Genomic DNA, 6,517 nt, shown 5'->3' on the forward strand with positions numbered 1-6,517 from the left:
AACCAAAATTGAACTTTTTGGCCACAATGCAAAACGATATGTTTGGCGTAAAAGCAACACAGCTCATCACCCTGAACACACCATCCCCACTGTCAAACATGGTGGTAGCAGCATCATGGTTTGGGCCTGCTTTTCTTCAGCAGGTACAGGGAAGATGGTTAAAATTGACGGGAAGATGGATGCACCCAAATACAGGAACATTCTGGAAGAAAACCTGTTGGTATCTGCACAAGACCTGAGACTGGGACGGGGATTTATCTTCCAACAGGACAATGATCCAAAACATAAAGCCAAATCTACAATGGAATGGTTCAAAAATAAACGTATCCAGGTGTTAGAATGGCCAAGTCAAAGTCCAGACCTGAATCCAATCGAGAATCTGTGGAAAGAGCTGAAGACTGCTGTTCACAAACACTCTCCATCCAACCTCACTGAGCTCGAGCTGTTTTGCAAGGAAGAATGGGCAAGAATGTCAGTCTCTCGATGTGCAAAACTGATAGAAACATACCCCAAGCGACTTGCAGCTGTAATTGGAGCAAAAGGTGGCGCTACAAAGTATTAACGCAATGGGGCCGAGTAATATTGCACGCCCCACTTTTCAGTTTTTTATTTGTTAAAAAAGTTTAAATTATCCAATATATTTTGTTCCACTTCACGATTGTGTCCCACTTGTTGTTGATTCTTGACAAAAAATTAAAATTTTATATCTTTATGTTTGAAGCCTGAAATGTGGCGAAAGGTTGCAAGGTTCAAGGGGGCCGAATACTTTTGCAAGGCACTGTATATATATATTAAAAAGAGGCATGGCCGATATTTTTTTGCCGATTCCGATACTTTGAAAATGACGTGATCGGACCCGATCGATCGGGATGCCAATCGATCGGGACATCTCTTGTTCCAATCCCTATTTTATCGCGTCACAGTAGTTAGTTGGGCACTTTTTTCATTGGCATGTCAGCAGCTGCGTCCCTCTCCGGCCTTACCCTGGATATTTCTGAGCATCTGACATTATTTTGATAGCATTGAACTACTGGTAGCCGATGGGTGGACGTTGTGACCTGCATAAAAATACGACAAGACCAACAGGTGCCGTCCGCCATCATTGCATCACCCCCTTCTTGTCCATGTGTGGGTCCACCGAGCTGGTCTATTTCAAATGACACCACACTTGATGGACAGTGGGGGTGTAATAACCTCACGGCGTAGCCTCGCTACATTTGAGTGGACGGGATCATGTTCACGTTGGTGCTGATATCACAGGAAAATTTTGGCCCAGTGCTTGTTGACGTCAGCCGTTATGCTGGGACGGAACCAAAATTAAAGTAACAAAGTGTGTATAATAGCTATTTTTTTAATTACAAATTTGCTGAAGTGTGTAAAGTTGAACATCATTAGCGTCATTTCATAATTTAGCTACTCAAAGCTAACTAACATTCATACTGCAAATTTACAGTATAAAATCTTAATCGGATTATTTTTTTCTTAAATCTGGACGAATAATTTTCTTCATTTTGTTTTGAGTTTTAAAGGCTTGTTAACAGATTAATGCATCAGATTATTTCACTTACGTTTAGTAAATATTACCATTTGTTCAAAATAAGCCCATAAATCTAAAAGTCGGTAATTTTTCACCTAAATCAAGAAAAAAAAAATGCTTTCAAATAATGTTTTGAACAATATCTATTCTTGAATTAAGAACATTTCTGATAAACAGGTTTTCTAAAATTAAATAGACAAACTTTTTGCTTAAAATAAATCTGTTAAACTTATTTTCAGCTAGCTATTTTTTTACTTCAAGAAATCTAAGTAAAATTTACTTGAAGCACTGGCACATAATTTCACTTATTTCTAGTATTTACACTGATAACTAGGGAATTAAATTTTTTTTTTTCAGTTTTAACCCCTTCTTGCCATATGTATCACATTTAATACACTTAGAATTTCATGATTTTGAGACTAATTCAGAATTTTGAAATATCTTTCCTCAAAAAAAAAATACTGGATGAGAGTCAACTCATGCATCTGCAAAAAAACCCAGAAAACCACATTGTTTGATTTTTAAAGAATTTATTTACAAATTAGAGTGGAAAATAAGTATTTGGTCACCTACAGACAAGCAAGATTTCTGGCTGTCAAAGAGGTCTAACTTCTTCTAACGAGGTCTAACGAGCTCTAACGAGGCTCCACTCGTTACCTGTATTAATAGCACCTGTTTTAACTCATTATCGGTATAAAAGACACCTGTCCACAACTCCACTATGGCCAAGACCAAAGAGCTGTCGAAGGACACCAGAGACAAAATTGTAGACCTGCACCAGGCTGGGAAGACTGAATCTGCAATAGGTAAAACGCTTGGTGTAAAGAAATCAACTGTGGGAGCGATTATTAGAACATGGAAGACATACAAGACTAATGATAATCTCCTTCGATCTGGGGCTCCATGCAAGATCTCACCCCGTGGCGTCAAAATGATAACAAGAACGGTGAGCAAAAATCCCAGAACCACACGGTGGGACCTAGTGAATGACCTACAGAGAGCTGGGACAACAGTAACAAAGCCTACTATCAGTAACACAATGCGCCACCAGGGACTCAAATCCTGCACTGCCAGACGTGTCCCCCTGCTGAAGCCAGTACATGTCCAGGCCCATCTGCGGTTCGCTAGAGAGCATTTGGATGATCCAGAAGAGGACTGGGAGAATGTGTTATGGTCAGATGAAACCAAAATAGAACTTTTTGGTAGAAACATAGGTTCTCGTGTTTGGAGGAGAAAGAATACTGAATTGCATCCGAAGAACACCACACCCACTGTGAAGCATGGGGGTGGAAACATCATGCTTTGGGGCTGTTTTTCTGCAGAGGGACCAGGACGACTGATCTGTGTAAAGGAAAGACTGAATGGGGCCATGAATCGAGAGATTTTGAGTGGAAATCTCCTTCCATCAGCAAGGGCATTGAAGATGAGACGTGGCTGGGTCTTTCAGCATGACAATGATCCCAAACACACAGCCAGGGCAACAAAGGAGTGGCTTCGTAAGAAGCATTTCAAGGTCTTGGAGTGGCCTAGCCAGTCTCCAGATCTCAACCAGATAGAAAATCTGTGGAGGGAGTTGAAAGTCCGTGTTGCCCAATGACAGCCCCAAAACATCACTTCTCTAGTGGAGATCTGCATGGAGCAATGGGCCAAAATACCAGCAACAGTGTGTGAAAAGCTTGTTAAGAGTAACAGAAAACGTTTGGCCTCCGTTATTGCCAACAAAGGGTACATAACAAAGTATTTAGATGAAGTTTTGGTATTGACCAAATACTTATTTTTCACCATGATTTGAAAATAAATTCTTTAAAAATCGAACAATGTGATTTTCTGTTTTTTTTTTTTCCCACATTCTGTCTCTCATGGTTGAGGTTTACCCAGGTTGACAATTACAGGCCTCTCTAATATTTTCAAGTGGGAGAACTTGCACAATTAGTGGTTGACTAAATACTTCTTTGCCCAGGTGTAATGCTCTGTCGGTGACAGAGCAATACACCTGAGCTTTTTCCCCTCCTCAAAAAGACAAAGTCGCTAGTATGGGAGCACTTCGTTTACTGAAAAGAAACAAATGGCCGCGGCTTAGAAGAGGAAGGACAGCCGACATGCAAGACATGCTTTCACATTTACGTGACCATCATCTGTCACTTTACACAAAATATAAGGTAAGTAAACACTGTCATGAACGTTTCCCACCGGCTACGAGAGTTCACTCCAGCGTGTTTGGTATGTATATAACGTATAAACGTGTTAACGAGGCAGCTAACGCCAAGGCGACTAAATAGTTTACTCTCTACCATTAGCCTACTTTTGTAAAGTCTTCCGCCATTGTAAAAATTTGCTTAGTACAATTTTATTTTTTTATTTTTTTTATTTTTTAGAAGTGTTTTAACTTTTTTATGGAACATAATTATTTTTGTTCTTGTTCTAATGTTGAGCAACTTAAGCTGTGACTGTGGATTTAATATATAATTTCTATTTATTTCAATTTGATTTAAAACATTTGTTATTTTTTGCTATTTTATTTCTTTTAACATTATATTCATGTTGATATTCCAATTTGCAAATATATTGTAAACATTTTTTTTTAATCCTGTTAAATGGAAAAAAGGGTTTAGGTTTTTAACCCTCAAAATAACACATTTTAGAGCTATAATTGCAGTACCGTGAAACCGCGGTATTTTTGCTTCAGGTTATCATACCGTCAAAATCTCATACCGGCACATGCCTAGTGGTACCAGTTCCACTCTTTGTAGAATCACATCAAGGGCGTAGGTTTGCATAGGGTAGGTAGGGACATAACACTACCAACTTTTCAGGATGCTCAAATTGTCCCCACCAACTTTTAAGCAACCTTATTTGCATTATACAATGAGTTCAGCTAAGGTAATGTAATGTAAAGGTAAGGTAAAGGTAATTTAGATTGTTTTCCCATGTGTTGTTAGGATAGAATTGACCCTACCATTATTAAGTGCATTACATTCATTATGTTCAGACTTACATTTACCCCTTGTCACTTGCTATTCAGCAGTGCCGGTTCATTTTTTTCCCCCTCAAATGCACGTTTGATCGGTTTATTACCGTACTAGAACTCCCACATTCACACAATCCCGACATAAATACATGTCAATATGCCGCCTCCTCCGCCCCCTTTGATGTGGAGGGATATTAGGAGTTTTTTTTCCGGCCAGCAGCAGCAGCAGCCACTGTAAGTAATGTAAAAAGATGTCAATGTTGTGGAGGTGGGGAACACGCCACTATTTTGCTACTGAAAGTCCAATCTGCATCAGAGTTAGCATAACATTAAACTGTGTGAACTTGCTAATTTGTAACACTCGAGTAGAAAGCTGCTTAGAGAGGTGTCTGCCTATGTTTTCTACTGTTAATGTTAATTGAACTGTGCATTTATTCATTAATTAAAATGTATTTCTTTTCTACATCATTAAGAATATATTTTTTATTTGCAGCCTATGCACATTTTAACCCCCCCCCCCCCCCCCCCAAAAAAAAAAAAAAAAAAAACACAAAAGCACAACCACTCTAAATTTCCTTTATATGAAGCAAGGATTTTGAAAAATGACTTCCTCCCTTGGGCATAGGTTTGGTCTCAACATTGGTAGGGATGATATTACCGTAATGCACATAATGCAAACAATGATCCAAATAAGGGACGGCTAGCATGACTTTGTTGTTCCTTGTGGAGCTGGCCTGACCGCAGTAGTTTGGCAGTTTAGCAAGTCTAATGTTATGCTAACTCTGATGCAGATCAGACTTTCAGTAGCAAAATTAGTGGTGTTTGCCCCACTTCCACAACATTGATATCTTTTTTACATGACTTATAGTGGCTGCTGCTGGCCACAAAAAACTTCTAATATCTCTCCTTTATGAAGAAGGCGGATGAGGCGGCATGTTATCGGCATGAATCTGTTGGAGCTGTCTTGAGTATGTGTGTGTGTCTTTGTGGCGGGACAGGGGGCTTCAAGTCATCAGCCAACCAAACGTTCGTTTGGGGGGGGGGGGGAATGGACTGGCACATTCAGCAAGTGAAAAGGGGTAAAGTCTGAACATAATGAAAATAATGTATTTTATTTTAGTAGGGTCTATTCTATCATTACAAAATATGGGAAGACAATCTAAATGACATACACATATAACTGAAATCTTAAGTCTTCCCTTTTAATTTGTAATGCCAATATGGTCGCTTAAAAGTTGATGGGGACGATTTGAGCATCCTGAAAAGTTGGTAGTGTTACGTCCCCAGTGCAAACTTATGCCCTTGCTTTCTCCCTATAAAAATAATTTCAACTTTTTTCATTTTTATGTAGGAACCAGCTATTTTTGAGAAATGTACCCAATCTGTTTGGTCTTATTAATGTTCCGTCCCAAGCAAAAAGTGTACGTGCAAGGTATGCTGTTCTAGCGTCCCTACCAATGTTGAGAGCAAATCTACGCTCTTGAATCACATATACATTTCATGATCATGATTAATTCATTGGAGCTTCTTCTGTTGTGTGTGACTTGACCACCAGGGAGCAGTATAATCCATTCATAAATACACAAATAAAGAAGAGTGTTTCTGCCAAACTGTTGCTTGGCAAATCAATGCAAAGAAATCAGCTGAATGACAGCCAAAACTTGTCACTCGTGTCTTAACTATCCACCTTCGAACTTACACTGGGTTCATCTGCACACTTAAGCCTATTACGCATGTAGTTAGACAACCACTGCACAACACTAGCAAAAACAAATAAAAACAAGGCTCAGCTTACCTTTTTCACCTGCTTCCTTGAGCTCGTCACCTTTTTTCCCTTTCTTTGTTGACTCTCAGACTGTTTCTTCACCTCTTTGTCCCTCTGTCACTCAACCAAGGTGCTGTGTGTGTGTCTGTGTGCGTTGGTCCATGTCGCAGGGTCCTAACTAAAGTTGTGACGTAGGCTTTGACCCCCTCAAAACATGCCCCCCTAACTCTCCCTCCTTGAGCTGACA

At 39.5% G+C, this 6,517-nt stretch overlaps 1 protein-coding gene across 1 annotated transcript in view; it reads right to left on the reverse strand.

Moving 5' to 3' along the window:
* The window catches only part of klhl43 (kelch-like family member 43), a 31,015-nt gene extending 24,498 nt beyond the window's left edge, over positions 1-6,517 (reverse strand). The window contains exon 1 of the mRNA XM_057828579.1: positions 6,301-6,517. The gene's annotated coding sequence lies outside the window, so the exon portion shown is untranslated. The remainder of the gene's footprint in view (positions 1-6,300) is intronic.

Source organism: Corythoichthys intestinalis, chromosome 22 (assembly GCF_030265065.1).
Source record: "Corythoichthys intestinalis isolate RoL2023-P3 chromosome 22, ASM3026506v1, whole genome shotgun sequence".
NCBI lineage: Eukaryota > Metazoa > Chordata > Actinopteri > Syngnathiformes > Syngnathidae > Corythoichthys > Corythoichthys intestinalis.